This window comes from Nomascus leucogenys, chromosome 15 (genome assembly GCF_006542625.1).
Source record: "Nomascus leucogenys isolate Asia chromosome 15, Asia_NLE_v1, whole genome shotgun sequence".
NCBI lineage: Eukaryota > Metazoa > Chordata > Mammalia > Primates > Hylobatidae > Nomascus > Nomascus leucogenys.
The window spans coordinates 5,666,315-5,685,734 of record NC_044395.1 but is presented as its reverse complement, the minus strand read 5'-3'; the positions used below and the strand labels follow the sequence as shown (position 1 = coordinate 5,685,734).

Genomic DNA, 19,420 nt, shown 5'->3' with positions numbered 1-19,420 from the left:
TTTCTAAAACTTTTCTCCTGTTTCAGACTTCCCTTCCTATCTTTCAAGAGGTCAGCCTGGATGGAATAGGTCCGGTTACATTAATTCAGTTGTCTACGTGTGCAAGCCTGGCCCCCATTTCAACTAGACAGAAATGCTAAAAGAAAGCCAGTAAAAACCAAGCATTTTTTGTTTCCACCTCTCTCCTATGTTAAACAACTTGGTGCTGAGGAATTCACCAGAGAGTTTTCAGGAAATACTCTTAAGTAAATAAATGGATGAAAACTGCTTCTTATTGGGAGCAAAGAGCTGAAAAGGCAATTTGTTCTGTTAATCAAAGGTAATTCTGACTTAAACATCTCAATAAATGATCCCCATATTAATGGTGCAACTGTGAAAAAAGGAAACCAAAACATATTAGAATCTTATTTGGCAATAAAATGCAATAGTATATAGAAATCCCTTTGTTGCTGTAACGAGAAAAAAATCTTCAAGTTCTGACGATTTTTACAGCTAAACTTAGAGATGTTTATGTTTAGCGATTACCATAACACCAAATGACACACGAAGATGGAGTTTTATATACACAGGGAAATAATGTCTGCCTTTTAAAACACACAAATTAAGAGAAAATACGGAAACCTGACGAAATGTTCACAAACAATATTTACTTATGAAAGAATAAATCTGGCATGCCAGACTAATAAAATAGAATTAAAATAGAACTTGCAAACTTTTAATTCTCCTTCATGCTCCAAAAAAAAAGTTTGTATTATCTTAAATCATTCTGTCTCTCATGTTTTTTTAATTCCTAACAATATAAATGGCATAAAGGAAGCCCCTAATTTTTATTCCCTACAAAACCACTTCTAATAGATAGTAAATATCTACTGAATTAATGTTGATATATTCATTTAACCCACCTTACAAATAAACAGCTGTAAAATATGGCAAAAGCTACTTTTTTTTTTTTGAGATGGAGTCCTTGTCTGTTGCTCAGACTATATAGTACAGTGGTGCAATCTTGGCTCACTGCAGCCTCCACCTTCTGGGTTCAAGCGATTCTTGTGTCTCAGCCTCCCTAGTAGCTGGGATTACAGGTGTATGCCACCACACCCGGCTAATTTTTGTATTTTTCTTAGTAGACAGGGTTTCACCAGGGGGTTTCACATGTCGGCCAAGCTGGTCTCAAACTCCTGACCTCCAGTGATCTACCTGCCTTGGCCTCCCAAAGTGCTGGGATTACAGACGTGAGACACCAGGTCCAGCCCAAAACTACTATTTTAAAACCACTTCAAAGTCGTTTTATAAGGTCTGGCAAAACTACAAAAATCCTGGGAGAAGACTGCAATATACCAAAAAAAAACCTCACAACCCTAAAAACCTTCATTTTATTTTACTGTACCAAATATAAATTACTTCAGGGTTAACGAATTCTTTTTAAAAATATGTTAATATTGTCTATCAGCCACACCTCAACATCAATCACCTCCTTTATAAAGTTAGTATGAGTACTAGTATATATAGTCAAATGAGTTTCTACAGGAGTGTCAAGACCATTTAACTGGGAAAGGACAGTCTTCAACAAATGGTTCTGAGAAACCTGGATATTCACACACAAAAAATGAAATTAGAGTCTTACCTTATATCATATACAAAAATTAACTCAAAATGGATCAATGATCTAAACATAAGAGCTATGGAAGTCTTAGAAGAAAACATAGGAGGGAAATGTCATAACACTGGATTTGGCAATAATTTTTTGGACATGACACCAAAAGCACAGGCAATAAGAAGAAAAATAAACTAGACAACATTAATATTAAAATGTTTGTATATCAAAGGACACTATCAACAGAACAAAAAGGCAATCCACAGAATGGGAGAAAATATTTGAAATTTTATACCTGTTAAAGGATTGATATCTAAAATATGTAAAGAACTCCTACAATTAAACAACAAAAAAACTATTTTAAAATGAGCAAAGGCCTTGAACACACATTTCTTCAATGATGACATACAAATGGCCAACAAGCATACGAAAAAATGCTCACCATCACTATCATTAGAGAAAGGCAAACCAAATCATGATAAGATATTACCTCACCCACTAAAATGGCTACTGGCAAAAAAAAAGGAGGAGGAGGAGGAGGAGAAGGAGGTGGAAAACGGGGAGGTGGTAGAGGGGGAGAAGAAAGAAGGAAGGAGGAAGAAAAGAAAGAAAGAGAGAGAAAGAGGAAAGAGGAAAGGAAAGGAAAGGCGAAAAAAGAAAAGAAAACAAGTGTGGCCAAGGATGTGAAGAAACTGGAACCTTTGAGCACTCTTGATGAGAATGTAAAATGGTACAGCTGCAATGGAAAAAGGGTATGGCTGTTTCTCAAAAAGTTTAAAAATATAATTACCATGTGATCCAGCAATTGCACTTCTGGATGTATACTCCAAAAAACTGAAAACAGGAACTCAAAGAGGTATTTGCATACTCATGGTCATAGCAGCACTATTCAAAATAGTCAAGAGGTGGAAGCAACTCAAGCATCCACTGACAATTAATGGATAAGCAATATGTGGTATGGACACACAATGAAATAGTATTCACCCTTAAAAAGGAAGGAAATCCTTCCACATGCTACAACATAGATGAACTTTGAGGACATTATGCTAAGTGAAATAAGCCAGTCACATAAAGACAAATATTATACAGTATAATCCCATGTATATGGGGTATCTAAAGTAGCCAAAATCATGGAAACAGAAAGTAGAATGGTGGTTATTGGGCCTGGGAGGAGGGGAAAATGGCAAGTTGTTTCACAGTCATAGAGTTTTAGTTTTGCAAAATGAAAACATTCTGGAGATCTATTGCACAATAATGTGAATATATTCACACTACTAAACTGTACACCTAAAAAATGGCTAAGATAGCAAATTTTATTTTATGTATATTTTACTGCAATAAAAATATTACTATAACTACCTCATGGGGGCACTTGTGGTGATTAAATCAGATAATACATGTAAGGGACTTAGAAGAGTTCATAACATGTCCATAATAATTAAACAGTTAGCAATAACAGTAGCTGTTGGTAATATTAATAGGACAGATGTTTATCATTTGGTGAAACAGAATCCTGAGTTAAGAAGGATTCTAAAAAGGCTCTCCTTGAAGCTCAAGCAAGAGAGTTGAATAAAACAGTAGGAGACAGAGAACTTTTGATGGTTCTTGATAGTTTAGAATGACTCACTGAAACAAGTTTAAGGAGGTGGGCATGGTAATCTAGATCAAAGGGACATAAAATCAGGTCTGGGAAGGTATTGAAAAGAAATTGGGAAAACTGCTATAATGAGGTTCTGATCATGCCTTGGAACTCAAAAACAGGCAAAAACACAAAGAACCTGTATGAGAATACTGAGCATCCATTCCTTCAAATCTGTGCTCTAACCAATCAACACAACTCCTCATAAGAGTAGGTGGGTTAGCAAGCCAGTACATGAAAGCCAGCTTAACTGCCCATGTCTCACAACCTTTTCCTATTGAAAGTTATCATAAAAATCAGCATGAAAACCTAAAAAGCCTAACCTTCACCATTCAGAAAGCCTCTCACATCAAATCCCTGATTCTCTAGAAACAACACAGAATAGAAATGGATAAATATCTTGCTCTACCCTCACTGTCAACCTGTTCCCAAACTGGGAGGGAAGTGGACAAATTAAGAATATAAACTATGGAGGCACAGGTAGTTCACGTCTCTCATGCATTCTAGTACCTATCATCACGGTAAAGAGCTAAAACTGCAAACACAAATGCACTCAAAGTAAAACCTTGACTACTCAGAACTCTTACAGCAGGGTTTCTCAACCTTGGCGCTACTGACATTCTTGACCAGATGCTAATTCTCTGTTGGGAGAGAAGAGAGACAGGTTGTCCTGTACAGGAGTAATAGCAGAGAATTTGTTACTCTAAATGTTAAGAATATAAATCTGGAAAACATCCCCTTCCCAGCCCAAGTTAAGTGTTCAAAAATCACTTCACATTATTTACAAAGTAGTACTGAGGAAAACACAGGCACTTGAAGGGCAAAAAGACCTGGATTTAAAGTATGAATCAATCCCCCACGTAGCTGAGTAAACCTGATCAAGCGACCACACTTTTCTGAGGCCCAGTTCCCTTCTATGATAGTAATACTACTAGCGTTATTGGGAGGTTTCAATAAAATAACACTCCTGAAGATCAGTACAAAGTAGGCATTAAATAAAAAAACAAGTGAATTTACATTTAAGCACCAAAACTTGAACCGTTTTACAACAGGAATATTTCTAAAATGTACTGCATACTTTCCTGCCTTATGTAAGCTAACCTTATATAAATTGAGTTTGAGGTGACCATTTCATACAAACATTACTGTAGTAACTAAATATAATACTAATCTAAAGAAGAGAGCTATAAAAAATGAGTAACACATAAAATCCAGTTTCAAGATGCTGCATCAATTGCTTGAATCTCATAAAAATAATTCTATTTAGTAGGGATTAAACATAAAATTGAATATTTAGATTAAAAAATAACAATAAAAGGAAAACAATGTAACAAAATTTGGGAGAGAAAGCTCTAAAAAATGTAATTCCCTACAAGCCCTAGATGAACAAGAGTGACAAGTTATCCCAAAAAAAGGTACACGGAACACAATTTGGGTTAGTAGAGAGAAATACCAAAATAAGTCATAAAAATGGAGTCCTAGTTTCAACTGGCCTACTTAAGTAAGAAAATGTCACTGGATAAGTGACTTAACCTGGATCTATTTCCTTACTAATAAGAAGGGCACAAAACCTACTGTGACACCCCTTACACTTTGAGGTGGACCAAGTGATAATGTTCATTAAAAAATATATATATATGCTCCTAAAGCTGTGCATAAAATACCTGATACTGGTAGCATAATAGCACTGGTACAGGCACCCTGGGGTAAATAGGCCATCCTGCTGGAAAAGTGATCAGCCTAGAAGCTCTTGCCACTCCGCCCCTGACAATCCTGAGAACTAAGGGAATCAATATTTCTGGCCCATCTGTAACACATTCAGAGAACTGCTGGCACACTGGTTAGGAAGCTCTAACTAAAATATCATATCTAATTTGAGGCACCGTAAGAGAGATTGTACCATTTTCCACAATAACCAACTCTAGCAATAGGACCAAAACCAGAGTTTTACTTGCATAGAACAGTACTGCTTAGACCTAAGCAATGGCACCCATCCTAGGCCTCAAGCTTTAGAGGGCCTTGCACTGGCCTTCCTCTAACCATACCCCTGACCATGAGGCCAGTTGTGCTAAGGGCCTAAAGGATGTGCCCATCTGCAGCCTACGTGCCCCAGCCCTCATCTTGACCGGGACCCCAAAATTTCCCACCTCTTCCAGGGTCTGCTCAGGCCTCTTCCCTGAGTCAGTTCTCCTAAGGACAGATGACCCAACCAATAGTATTTACAACCCTAGGCCAAAGAATGGTCAAAGAGCTGCTGTTTGAAGGGTGTAAAGGCTGGAGTTCCACAGACATGCACATGCAAACTTCATAGTTCAAGGAACCTGGGGAAGAGAAGAAGACCTCAGGTCAGAGGCTGGCTCTCTGCACTTCAGCTTGTTCTAAAAACAAACTCAGAGTTGGGAGGCCAAGGAGGGTGGATGACTTGAGATCAGGAGTTCAAGACCAGCCTGGCCAATATGGTGAAACCCCGTCTCTCTAATAAAAATGTAAAAATTAGCAGGGCGTGATGGCACATACCTGTGGTCCCTCAGCTACTCAGGAGGTTGAGGCAGGAAAATCACTTGAACCTGGGAGGCGGAGGTTTCAGTAAGCCAAGATCATGCCACTGGACTCCGCTCCAGCCTCGGCAACAAAGCAAGATTCTGTCTCAAAAACAAAACAAAAAAACAAACTCAGAGGAATCTGAATTCTCTCTTTGACTCTGATCTAGGTTACTATGAAGTTTTATTTGATAAAATCGGCAATGGAACATTTTCTATTTATCAGTTAACTTGATTCATAACTTGATAGATATATGAACCTCATCTTAGTCCGTTTAGTACTGCTATAAAGGAACACCTGAAATTGGGTAATTTATAAAGAAGATTTATTTGGTACACGATTCTGCTGGCTGGAAGGTCAGGCATCTGGTGAAAGCTTCAGGCTGCTTCTACTCACGGCAGAAGGCAAAGGGGAGCCATCATGTGCCGAGATCACATGGTGAGAGAGGAAGCAAGTGGAGGGAGGTACCAGGCTCTTTTCCACAACCAGCTCTCTGTGGGGAACTAACAGAGGGACAGCTCACTCACTCACCCCCCACCCATGGAAGGCATTAATGTAGACATGAAGGCTCCACTATCATGACCCAAATACCTCCTATTAGGCCCCACCTCCAATGTTGGGGATCAAATTTCAACGTGAGGTTTGGAGGGGTCAAATATCCAAACCATAGCAGATCTGTAATTTGTATCCTTGCCCCAAGTCCCAAAAATGTTAGGGATGGGCCTGAAAAATAATCTAAAAACCTTGTCCTATGAGGAATAGTTGAAGAAAATGAATACACTGAGCCTAGAAAGAGAAAAGACTGGTGGGAAGATAAAAGAACCAGCCATTTTTCACAGACAGCTAAAGAGCTATCACGTGAAAAATAAAGCAGATCTGTGTGGAGTCAGAAATGCATGCAGTAATGTTCCAATTTCATAGAATGAGATACATTTCCTAACAATAAGAACTCTTTTAAAAAGTTAGTCGGTCATGTGAATAACTGAGTTTTTAGACAGTAAAAATAAAGAAGCACAGGATAAGTAATTACCTCCCAAGGAAATGTGGAAGGAATTCTGATATTAGAGAAAGGCAGATGGCATATTCCCTGGGGGCCTATATGGCGGCAATATGAAGATACAGCTCTATATGCAGAGACTAGTGGTATGAGACACAGGCAAAACCAAAGTTACACCCTGAAGTAACCTTTCTTTCTTAAAAAGTTCCTGTCATCTCGCTCTTTTGTCATTTGCCTCCTCAAAAAAAAAAAAAAAAAAAAAAAAAAGGTGAATTCCTCCACTCTTCAAAATAAGTTACTAAATAGAAGACCAAAGCAGCCTTGTCTCAATGGATTTTTCACCCTCCAGCAAATCACAACCTTCTCTACTGCTACCAGCTGGATCCTGTGACTTGTCATTATTGCTGAAAACCCTGCTCCATTCCTAAAAGTGACTCTAGCACCTCTCTATCATCAACAAATGTTTATTAAGTAGGAATGCTAGAGATACAGCAGGAGCCTAGACAAAGCCCTCACCCCTTGAGTAGCTCAGAGAGAGGGGGGTTATAAATTAAACACATGGCCGGGCACAGTTGCTCATGCCTATAATCCCAGAGCTTTGGGAGGCCAAGGCAGTTGAATCACTTGAGTCCAGGAGTTCGAGACCAGCCTGGGCAACACAGTGAAACTCCATCTCTATTTAAAAATACAAAAATTAGCCAGGCATGGTGGTGCACACCTGTAATCCCAGCTACTTGGGGGCTGAGGTGGGAGAACTGCTTGAGCCCAGTAAGTCGAGGCTTCAGTGAGCTGAGATCGTGCCACAGCACTCCAGCCTGGGTGACAAAATGAGGCCCTGTCTCAAAAAATAAATTAATTAACTAAACAAATAAGCAAATAATAAATGAATATGAAGAAGACAAAATGGGATGATATAAAAGAAAGAGGTGGGGGTGCTACATATACAGGTAAGCATGATGGTCTCTCAGGGAGAGGAAGAAGGCAGCCATGTTGAGACTTAAAAGAAGTACAAGGCCAGGCGCCGTAACTCACGCCTATAATCCCAACACTTTGAGAGGCTGAGGCAGGTGTATCCCTTGAGCCCAGGAGTTTGACACCAGCCTGGGCAACATAGAGAGACTTCGTCTCTACAAAACTTACAAAAATTAGCCTGGCACAGCAGCACGCACCTATAGTCTTAGCTCCTTGGAAGGCTGCTGTAGGAGGATCACCTGAGCCCAGGAATTCGAGGTTACAATGAGCTATGATCACTCCATCCTGGGTGACAGAGTAAAACCCTGTCTCTAAAAAAAATTAAAAATAAGTCATTTTAAGTAAAAGGAACAGCAAGCACAAATCCCTAAGACAGAACGTGCTTTTATTCAAAGGGAAGAAATAATGTCATATACCACACACCCATAAGTATGGCCAAAATCTAAAACACTGACAACACCAAATGTGGACAAGGATGTGGGGCAATAGGAACTCTCATTCGCTACTGGTGAGGTTGTAAAATGGCACATCGCTTGGGAAGACAGTGTTGCAGTTTCTTGCAAAACTAAACTTATTCTTAACATATGATCCCGCAATCGCATGCTTAGGTATTTACACAAGATGAAAACTTACTTATTTAAAAAAAAAAAAAAACCGCACATGGATGACTGTAGCAACTTTATCCATAGCTGCCAAAACTTGGAAGCAACTAAGATGTCCTTCAGCAGGTGAATGAATAAACTGCAGTATATCCAGACAATGGAATATTACTCAGCACTAAAAAAAGAAATTAACAAGGCCGGACGCAGTGGCTCACGCTTGTAATCCCAGCACTTGGGAGGCCGAGGCGGGCGGATCACGAGGTCAGGAGATCGAGACCACGGTGAAACCCTGTCTCTACTAAAAATACAAAAAATTAGCCAGGCGTGGTGGCGGACGCCTGTAGTCCCAGCTACTTGGAGAGGCTGAGGCAGGAGAATGGCGTGAACCCGGGAGGCGGAGCTTGCAGTGAGCCGAGATTGCGCCACTGCACTCCAGCCTGGGCGACAGACCGAGACTCCGTCTCAAAAAAAAAAAAAAGAAATTAACAATCAAGCCACGAAAAGACAGGGAAGAAACTTAAATGTTTATTCTAAGTGAAAGAAGCTAGTCTGAAGAGGCTACATACTCTATGATTCTAACTATATGACATTCTGGAAAAGGCAAAAGTATGGAAACAGTAAAAAGGCTGGTGGTTGACAGGGGTTGGGGAGAGGGAGGGATGAATAGCCAAATCACAGAGGATTTTCAGCAGAGTCAAACTACTCTATAAGACACTATGATGTGGATACATGTCATTATTAATTTGTCCAAATCCATAGAAGGTACAACACCAAGAGTAAGTCTTTTTTTTTTTTTTTCCTCTCAGAACAAGTGGGAAAAATGAGTGAATCCTAATGTAACCTATGGACTTCGGGTGATAGGATCACCCTATGGACTTTGGGTGATAATGACGTTTCAATGTAGGCTCATCAACTGTAACAAATACGCGACTCTGATGTGGGATGCTGATAATAGGGAAAGCTGCATATGTGTAAAGACAAGGGGTATATAGGAAACCTCTGCACCTTTAGCTCAGTTTTGCTGTGAACCTAAAAATAAAGTCTCTTAAAAAAAAAAAAAAAGAAACTGTAGCCCGGTGAACAAAGAAGAAAAGAAGAGAGAGCAGAAGATGGATCAGAGAAGCATCCAGGAGCCATTATCACACATTACAAACATTTTGGACCACATAATTTTTGCTGCTGGGAGTTGTCCTGTGCATTATTGGATGTTGGATGTTTGGCAGCCACTTTGGTCTCTACCCACTAGATGCCAGTAGCAACCTACCCCAATCTGCGACAACCAAGAATGCCTCCAGACATCACCTGAGGAGAAAATCTTCCCTGGTTAAGACTGATATGGAGCCTCATAAGCGATCAAAATGAAGGGTTTATTTCCATGGTAAAATGTTAAGCTTTTGTTTTAGCATTAAGTGTATTGGAAAGCCAGTAAGCAGAATGATATGATCTGACTAACGTTTAACATCATTTTGGCTCCTGTGTATGGTAAGAATGAGGGGAAGGGCAGGGACAGGAGTAGAAGCAGGGAAGTCTGCTGGCAGTTTGCCAGACAATAAAGCCTACTAGCTTAGCCTAGGTTTTTCCCAGTGAAAAAAGTGAGACGTAGTCAGGTTCAGTTTACATTATAAAGGTGGAGGTGACAAGACTTAACATGAGATGAGGAGGAAAAAAGAAATCAAGGAGGAGGAAGAATCTAGGGGTTCTGGCCTGCACAAGTGGTGGATGATGACGCCACTTACTGAGATGGTGAAGACTTGGGGGAGGTAGAGGAAGAAGTTACCGACAGGAAGAGTAATTGATAGCCCTCCTTTGTTCATGCTGCCTTTGAGGTATCCATTAGACATCCAAGCAGAGGCATGGAGTTACATGAGTCTAGAGCTCAAGGGGGAAAAAAAGTCAGTACTAGAAATAAGAATTTGAGCCTCATCGGCATATAAATGATATTTGAAACCAAAAATTGGATGAAATCACCTGAGGGACATTCCAAATTTTCAAGGAGTGGGAAAGTAGAGCTAAACTGGCAAAAGCATATAGAAAATGAGAATCAACAACTAAGAAGTCAAAAGTAGTAAAGTTGGCCACTGTGAAATGCTGATGAGAGGTCAAATAAGATACAAACACTGAACTGACCACTAGCTTTGGCAAGATCCAGGTCACTGCAGTCTTGATTAAAAACAATTTCAGTGGAGTGGAAGAAAAAAAAGAAATCAAGGATAAGGATGATTCCAGGGGTTCTGGCCTGCACAAGTGGTGGCTGATGATGCCACTTACTGAAATGGTAAAGACTTGGGGGAGGTAGAGGAAGAAGTCACTGACAGGAAGAGTAATTCATATGATGAGCTCAAATGATCAGGCTAAAGAATCAGTGGTGAAGAAGAAGGGACAGCAAATATAAACAACTCTTGAAATTTCTGCTGCAAAAGGAAACAAAAAAAAAAGGGCAATAAATGTAAATGAAGGGGATCCCAAGGTAGAGGTGGTTTAAAAGGCCTGATTTATTCATTTAAGGCATCAGTAGCTCAAGAGATAAAACCTTATTCCTCTCTCACCTAACCACCCAAAGATAAATGAGAAGTACAAGGCTAGGAGGCAGTTCTGCTCCACAAGATCACCTAAAAATCCATCTTATTCATTCATCTCCCGCTAAGGTGTTGCCCTCACCTTTGCAGGTTGAATAATATGCCCCATCAGTGTGTTAACATCCTACACTCTCATCTGCAAAAGGGGATAAAGAGAAAATAGAAAATGATTAGCTTCCTTTCTAAGGCCACAACCCAGAAATCAGACATACCACTTATGTCCACGTCCATTTAGCCAGAATTTAGTCCACATCCAACTATAAAAGAGAAGCTAGGAAATGTAGTTTCTAGCTGGGCCAACGTGTGCCCAGATAAACCCTGAGGATCCTATATACTAAAAGAAAGCCTCAGAGAATGGCATTGGGTAGACAACTAGTTATCACTGCTGCAAGCAACAAAAGGCATGGATGCTAACTGAAAGAGGATTCAGTAAAGAGAGAATGGTATCTTAGGAAAGAAAACTGCTGGAATAGAAGACCTGCAGGCAAGAAGAAATGAGATCTAAATCAATTACGCAGAATATGTGTAAAAATCTGGCTTTAATTGAGCAGTTCTTACTTGGGTTGTCTACCAACAGGTTGATTCAGAGCTGCTGCTTCTCCATCAAAGACAGAATGACCAAATTTCAGAGTTGGAGGAGTCTAGAAAGCCCATTTTACATGTTCAAGGTCACAAGGCTACAAAGTATCCTCTCCAATAGTACATCGCAAGTCCTCAAACTGCCAGATCATTCCACTATCTCCTTGCTTACGTATAATATTCCTTTTCATAAAATAGTTTGTCTTCCCATGAAATGAACACCTCCTAAGGGCAAAAACTCAACGACACCTTCTTACCTATTTTCCACTGCTTGAAGCATGGCAGGAGATACACTGATGTACTCAGTGGATACTTTTCGGTTCACAGATACAAAGAGATGTGGTTTCCCTTATCCTACTGTGTCAGGATTGCTATTCCTACTTAATCTGGAGGGCCACTGAATATAAAATAAGAAGGAAGGTCTGTCAGATTCTCCTTAGGTAGGTCAATGGAAACTGGACCTTTGGAGACAGAAATTACTTGTCCAAAGTCACAAGCTGTTTACAACAGAGCCAAGACAAATATCCAGGTCCTCTTGACTCCAGGTTCAAAACTCATTTTCCTGTTAAAAGTTGCTTCACATTTTTGGTCTCTGTTTGATATCCTGGGTAATTACTGAACTTCACATGATATATTCTGCACAACTACTGAAAATCCTACTCATCTTAAGAGTCCTTCAACCACCTATATTTCTCCAATGAAAGGAGGAACAAGAGTTACTGTTTCCACGCTACACAGAGGGAATAAAAGCAGTGCAGTCAAATGGCTTGCCTCACATCACAAGGCTGAAATCCAAATAAGGATTTTACTATTTTTAGGGCAAACTGATAGAATTTTCTAGAAGATTCTCTCCTGGAGTATGATGCTTATCTTTTCAAATAGAGACAAATTGAACATAACATTTCCATAACGAATGATTCACACATGCTTTTCCTCTCAATGCTTTCCATCTCCACAGCCTCCAATATTATGTATATTATAATCCAGGATATGAAATAAAATAGTAAATAGATACATAGCCGGAAGCAAAAAAAAAAAAAAAAACTGTTTCTGAAAGCCAGAATTTTACTTCTATTCTGGACATTCAGATTCATGTTTTTCTCATGAGAAATTAAACCAAACACCCATTTCTCACTTCCTCTTACTTGTCCTAAAACAATCTCCTTTAAATACAATAGCCCTCCCTTGTCCAGTAAAACTGAAAATATCTATTTTATAAAATCCTTACACTCTACTACCTTGGGGAATATTCCTGCTCAAGCTTCATCTCTCCAGATAGGAAATGTCTGGTTTGGATTGTTTTTTAACCTTAAGAGAAAACTCTGTTGCCATCTCGTCTTCTTTAGGTCTACTTTTTTTGAGGTGCTATAATCAGAACCCTGTAGCTTTCCAGGTGCTGTTCACTGGTTTTATGGAAGAGTCCTTCTGCCTCCATCTCACTGTTTCACCGAGGACAGTGTGGGAACATTAGTGCCCTCCCCTATCTCCTCTGGATCATCTCACTTCACTGAAGCATCAGCTAAGGCCAAGAAACCATACAGTCTGCAGAACTGCAAGAGCCACAATGACCCCAATTCTGTTTTGTTTAACTCACTCAGAACAATGGCCTTTTTTATTTGCTCACTCTTAGTTTGAGATTAATGTTAATAAACCAGCATTTGAAGTTGAGAGGCACACCAAATTTCTCAATTGTAAGATAATTTAAATCAAATACTTCAAAAAGCAGCATAATATAAAAGTCTCTGGATAATAAACTAGATCCATTTAGAAAAAAAATTACCTTTTATTATTTCAACTCTGAGGAGCATGTCATAAAGATGTTAATGCAAATCATAAGGAAGACTTTAGAGTATATATACATATGGGGAAAATTATCCAACCCCGGCCTAATCAAAACCGACTTTTCTCACTCATCTTTCTAAAAAAAAAAAAAAAACGCCAGTACCAGTACCAAAATAGAAGTGGTATTTAAATCCAATTTATAAACATAAGAACATTACCAGGAAATTATCAAGAATCAGGATCTATGAAAAATAGAAGAGAAGTATCTTTCCACCCATTCTTAATTATCTTAAGTCAGCAAGTGATTAATAAAAATACACTACAGCATACAGGAAATTTCTCAAGTTATTCTGCTTATCAGCTGTTAACTAAACTAAGTTTCAGCAAAGGAGAAAATTCTATAGCAAACAGCATACCACTCAGGAAAATAACTATAATCTGGAGGTGATGGTAATATACAATATTTTAGGCATACTTTCAGGGTAGAGTTTCTAATCATCATCATCTATCACTTACTGAGTGCTTACTGTATGTCAGAGATTGTGTTACGCCTTAACATGTACCATTTCATTTAATCCTCACTACAACCTTTCAAGGTAGATACTACTGATATTCCCTGGTCACAAAAGAAATCTCTGAGGTCCCACGACATTAATTAGTCTGTCCAGGATCAATGTTTATAAATATCATAGCTGGTATGTGAACCCAAGTCTATCTGGCTCCAAAACAAAAATTAGTACCTTTCCAGGATTCTTAACCTTATAATGGCTATGATAGGAAATAACACATATGCTAATTAAAGTAAAAAAAAAAAAGTTAAGTCCTAAATCGGGGGTTGGAAAACTTTTAAAGAACCAGATAATAAATACTTGAGGCTTTGCCGGCCGAGCTATGAAAGTACTCCACTCTGCTGCTGCACTGCCAAAGCGGCCACAGACACAAGAATGAATGAGTGACTGTATTCCTATAAAACTTTACTGAAGGACACTGACATTTGCGTTTTATATCATTCTCATGACATGAAATTTTATCCTTCTTTTGATTGTTTTCAACCATTTAAAAATATAAAAATCATCCTTAGCCATGGGCCAGATACGGCCTGCAGGCTAGAGTTTGCCCATCCCTTCCCTAAATAATGCAGACAAATATAAAATATTTTTTACTAAACAGTTCTTACAAATCATTAACTTGTAACCTCCTTTGGTATTGTGAACTGATACTTTAAAGAAGTTCAAAGTCTTGTCCAGCCTTGGCACAGGCCAGTAGTCCCAGCTGTTCAGGAGGGCAACGTGGAAAGATCGCTTCAGCCCAGAATTTGGAGGCCAGCCTGTGCAACATAGCATGACCCTGACTCTATTAAATTTTAAAAAGCAGCAGCAGCAGTAGCTCACAGTCTCAATAAACTTGATCTGTCTCCAAATAATTGAAAATTCCAGGTACTGGAATTGCAAGTACTACCGGTGGATTTTCTAAATAAGACAGAGCCACAGAATTTTGGAACTAGAAGAAATCTAACACGTTCTCATTCCTTATCTGTTTTTGTTGTTGTTGTTTTGAGACAGGGTCTCACTCTGTTGACCAGGCTCGAAGGCAGTGGCACAATGATAGCTCACTGCAACCCCTAATTCCTGGGCTCAAGCGATCCTTCCATCTCAACCTCCCGAGCAGCCAGGACTACAGGTGTGTGCTACTACACTCAGCCAATGGTTTTTATTTGATTTTCTGTAAAGACTGGGCCTCTCTATGCTGCCCAGACTGGTCTCAAACTCCTGGCCTCAAGGGATCCTCCCACCTCTGCCTGCCAAAGCATTTGATTAGAGGTGTAAGCCACCCTGCCCAGCCTTTATCTGCATGTTTTTTAAATTTCTGTTGCAACATTTAAAAGAGTTTGCTAGGCCAATTTGCCAGGTAATACAGGTTTGAAACTAAGTTTATACGTAATGACAACAACACTTTACATATTTAAAAATAGTTCTGCAGAGCATTTTCATATCCTTTCTATCATCTGATCCTTCACAACTCTGTAAGAAAGACAATGCAAGCCTTCTTATCTCTATTTTATAAAATGCAAACAAGCTCAGAAATGTAAATAGCTTGTCCAAGGAAGGTACACTGTCACACAGCTACTATGGGGCAGAACTGCAACCACAGCCTAACTTCAAGTTCTTGCTGCCTCTTGACTACTTCCATGGACACTGGACTTCACAATCATGGGTTAAACTCGAAAAATTCTCAAGAATATTAGTCTTACTCTTTACAAGTTCAACTATGTTAAGTTCCTTTTTGTTTCATTGTTTTGCTACCACCGCCTTATGAAGAAAACAGATGGCTAGTCCTTAACATTTATTACATGCGTCTACGATCAACATATAGTGTGCAGATAATATACTCAGGTCAGCTTGGGAAGGAAAACACTTGAATAAGTCAAGAGAGAACAAGCAACAATAAAAACATCGTTTATATAGCACAGAGAGAGAGAGAAGTAGGGATGAATGTATTGCCATTAGAGTCGCAGGCCAACTTCAGAAAAGCTTTTGGTGACTGGAAAATGATACGGAGGTTGGGAAATGAACACAGAAGGAACATAACTACTGGAATTCAAACCAACATCAAAGGCTCTAAAGACAGTTGAGCCTGTCTTGCTGGTTCTTAGTCTCTCCCTAGAAAACAAAACAGTTACATAACTGGAGAAGGTCCTTCCAACTAACATTTCCTCTCTGTCCCACTTGTGTTTTTCTCCCCCACTACTTCACCCTGTCACCCACCTCAATGTGAACGATCATACAGTAAACTGGGCTTCCACCCTAGCTGTGTCCAGACAAGTCTCTGTCCAAAGTGCTGCTTTATACACGGACTGCTATAGGGACCACGGCACGAAGATAACTGGCTTAAACACAATCCAACCTGACACTTCCATAGAGACACTTGCTCTATGAAGCATCACCATATATCCAATTCCAAGAATGAATCCGACTCCAGACATTCCTGAAAATGTAAATCACAACATCCTAATGCCTCATCTTCACAAACAGCCCCATTAAAAAGAAAACACACCAATAAGTACTTGAAAAACTTTGAGGTCATGTTATAGTAGTAATTAAAGCTTCTCTTTCCTTCACACTCAAGTCCAAGGAATAAATATCGATTCTCAGACTTCAATGTACCCAATAAGGAAGGATATATTGAGTCACAACCATAAATATTCAAAAATACTACAACAAATCCAACTACTGATTCAAACTAGCAAACTGTGTAGACTCTTAAAGCCACCGCACTCCAGCACCATTTGCTTTTTCTTCTTCCAATAGAAATACAAACATAGACAATGTTTACAAAAGCAACCAATGTATCAGAAAAGTTATTCCCATTCAGACTGACTTAAAAGGTCTAAATCTGTGCCAAATAAAACTCTGAAAGAATAGAAAATAAAAGAGATGCTGACAACAATGCTATGGCCCAGCTGCCAGCTAGCCATGTAGCATCACGTAGCGCCCCAAGCATTTTAAAGACAGATTGTAACTGCATTCGGATCAAAATTATAATTATCTAAATTCTATTTCCTAAAAGATGACTATTAAACTGCATCCCAAGCATTCTGCTTGGGTCTCCTCCTCCTTTCCATCTTCGAGTTTCACAAACAGAAGGTGAAGCTATAAAAGGTCCAAGATAAACTAAAGCTAAGAAACCGAGTCTGATTTTCTCTCCCTACCGTTTCCTGTGTACTGCTTAAGAAAATCTTTAACATAAATATTTGATAAAGTCAACAAAACGGGAAACCAAGATACAGGGGTGGCGAGGAAGCGAGGGGGAAAAACCGTCGTCCAACATGCAGCGGCAACTTCAGTCAATTGGAAAGACGAAGGGGGAAGCTCCACGGGAGCCTAGGGGAGCAGAGACCTCTGGCCCCGCGGGGCCCACGCACACCTGGGGGCGGGACCCGCGATGTCGCCCGCGGGCAGCGGAGGGAAACGCTCCCGCGGCTCCTCCGGGAGCGCCGGTGTCCCTGGAGCCCCCACTCGGCCGCTCCCGGGAGTCGCGGCTGCCGCCCGCCTTGGGCCCGGGGCGGAGAGCGCTGCAGCAGGCCAGAACGCCGTCCGAACGCCCGGCTCGCGGAGGCCGCGGGGAGCGCGGGGAACGCGGGGCGCGGGCGCGGGAGGCGGTGGGCCCGCAGCGCCGTCCGCCCCGGGAGGCCGGGGAGATGGGGCTGGGGGCGGGGGGACAACCGAGAGGCTCCTCCGGGAGCATGCGATCCGCAACCCTCACTCTAAAAAGAATATTTTCTAAGAAGGAAAGAGAGGCGCCCGCAGCCTTCCCCGCGGGGCCTGCCCACGTCACCGGCGCCCCCGGCCCTCCCGCGCGCCCGCCTTACCGAGCCCCGCGGCCCCGCCGCGCCGCCGCGGCGTCCCTGCGCCCCGCTGGCCGCTCCGTGTCTGCCCTCCGCGGGCCGGGCCCGACGCCCTCCGCCCGCCGCCGCCGCCGAGCGCCGCCCGCGCCGCCGAGCCTAGCACCTGGCCGCCGAGGGCAGCCGCGGGGGCTCGGCCGGGCGTCCCCCGCGCCAGCGCCTCATCCCGCCTCGCGCCCCGTCAGGCTCGGGGGCGGGGGCGCCGGGCCGCGGCCTCCAAGTCCCCACCTCCGGCACGCACCGCGCTCGCCCTCCCGCGGCGGAGTCGGCCCCCGGGGACGCGGGTCCTCGGGCTCCAGAGCCCCTCACCCTGACGCCTTCGGGCCGCCCCCGCAGCGCCCCCGCCCAGCTGGCCGGCGCGTGCCCCCGCCGGAGCCCGCCGCCCGCCCAGCCTCCGCCTCCTCCGCTCCGCCTCCTCCTGCACCCGCGACGCCCGCAGCGGGGAGAAGAGGCGCGCCGCCGCGGCCGCGGGCACGAGCACGCGCGAGGAGGGCGGGCGGCGGGCGGAGCGGGCGCGCGGCCGAGGGGGCGGGGGCGCGCCGAAGCCTCGCCTGCTGTTGTCCCGGGAGCGCACGTGCGCTGCGGGGGGGCGGCGAGAGACGCTCGGCGGGTGCCCCTGGGGGGCTGGGGGACAGAGAACCCAAAGTGGGTAGAGACGCTGCCTGAGAGGTCCCGACGTAGGCTGTTGCCTCGGCCCCTGCATTGTGCTGCGGTGCAAAAATAAAAAACCGGCCGCCGCAGCAGCAGCAGCAGTAGCACCGGGAAGAGGCATCCTCCGAGACTACGGCAGTGGCTCCTCTCTACTCCCAGCTGACCCCAGAACACTGTCACCGCGCCGCGGAGGAGAGGGGGCGTTGCCTCAAGTCAGGAAGATCCTCGCCTCTCCATCCCTTGCACATTTGGGTCTAGAATGGACGCGCCCCGGTTATTATTTGGAATCCGGGGGCGTAAAAGTTCCTTCAGTTGGCTTCTTCATTCAGAGTTATGGACCAGAAAATTGAAAGTGGCATGGCAGGGGAGAGAAAGGAAAAGAAAGGGTGAAAGAGTGGCCAACCTGAAGGTGCATGGCTAGACTGAAAAGAGGTTTTGGAGACAAGGGAAGGAGCTCACTGGGAACCCCCTGCCTGTGGATGGCACTGCCCTTGGTGCTTCCCCTGTTCCTTTTGTTCAGCCCCCAAAGGCGGTGCAGCACTTCCACCTGCAACGACCATCTGTGTCACAGAATACAGGAAAGATATCTTGACATTCTGCCGCGTTCTATTTTCATTTGTTTCTTTCAAGTATGTACCTTTCACTCCTGACTCAGTTTGGTATCTAAATACATGTTGGGGGTGGTTAACCTACAAAATTCACTCTTATTCTCAAGCCTACCGATGCCAAATACTGCATCATCTAATGTCACTGCAGTAATTTGGGTCCACTCAGCATTTAGTCATTTCAGTGGGAGTCATTGAATATAAAACGTGGCCTTGACCGCGATTAGCAGAATTTCAAGGGCATACGTGAAGCAGGGTTTCACCACATCCTGGAGAGAAATTAGGGAAGTGAGCATGCACAATAATCCCACTCTTCCAGCTTCAGTGTAATCAAAGTTGCTTTAAAGAACAAGTACTAGGGAAGGGATGGAATGAGAAGATTTGCCTAGAAGCAGAAACTAGGATGGGAACATTTGAAAGAAGCCAACTTGAAAAAATGCATTGCAGCCCTCTGCTGGAAATAGTCAGGTGCACTTGAGATTC

The 19,420-nt window shown here is 42.4% G+C and overlaps 1 protein-coding gene across 1 annotated transcript in view; it reads right to left on the bottom strand.

The window, feature by feature from the left end:
- ARHGAP32 (Rho GTPase activating protein 32) overlaps window positions 1-17,683 on the bottom strand; it is a 307,294-nt gene extending 289,611 nt beyond the window's left edge. Inside the window, exon 1 of the mRNA XM_030794518.1 lies at window positions 17,649-17,683. The gene's annotated coding sequence lies outside the window, so the exon portion shown is untranslated. The remainder of the gene's footprint in view (window positions 1-17,648) is intronic.
- Between the last annotated feature and the right edge of the window lie 1,737 nt (window positions 17,684-19,420).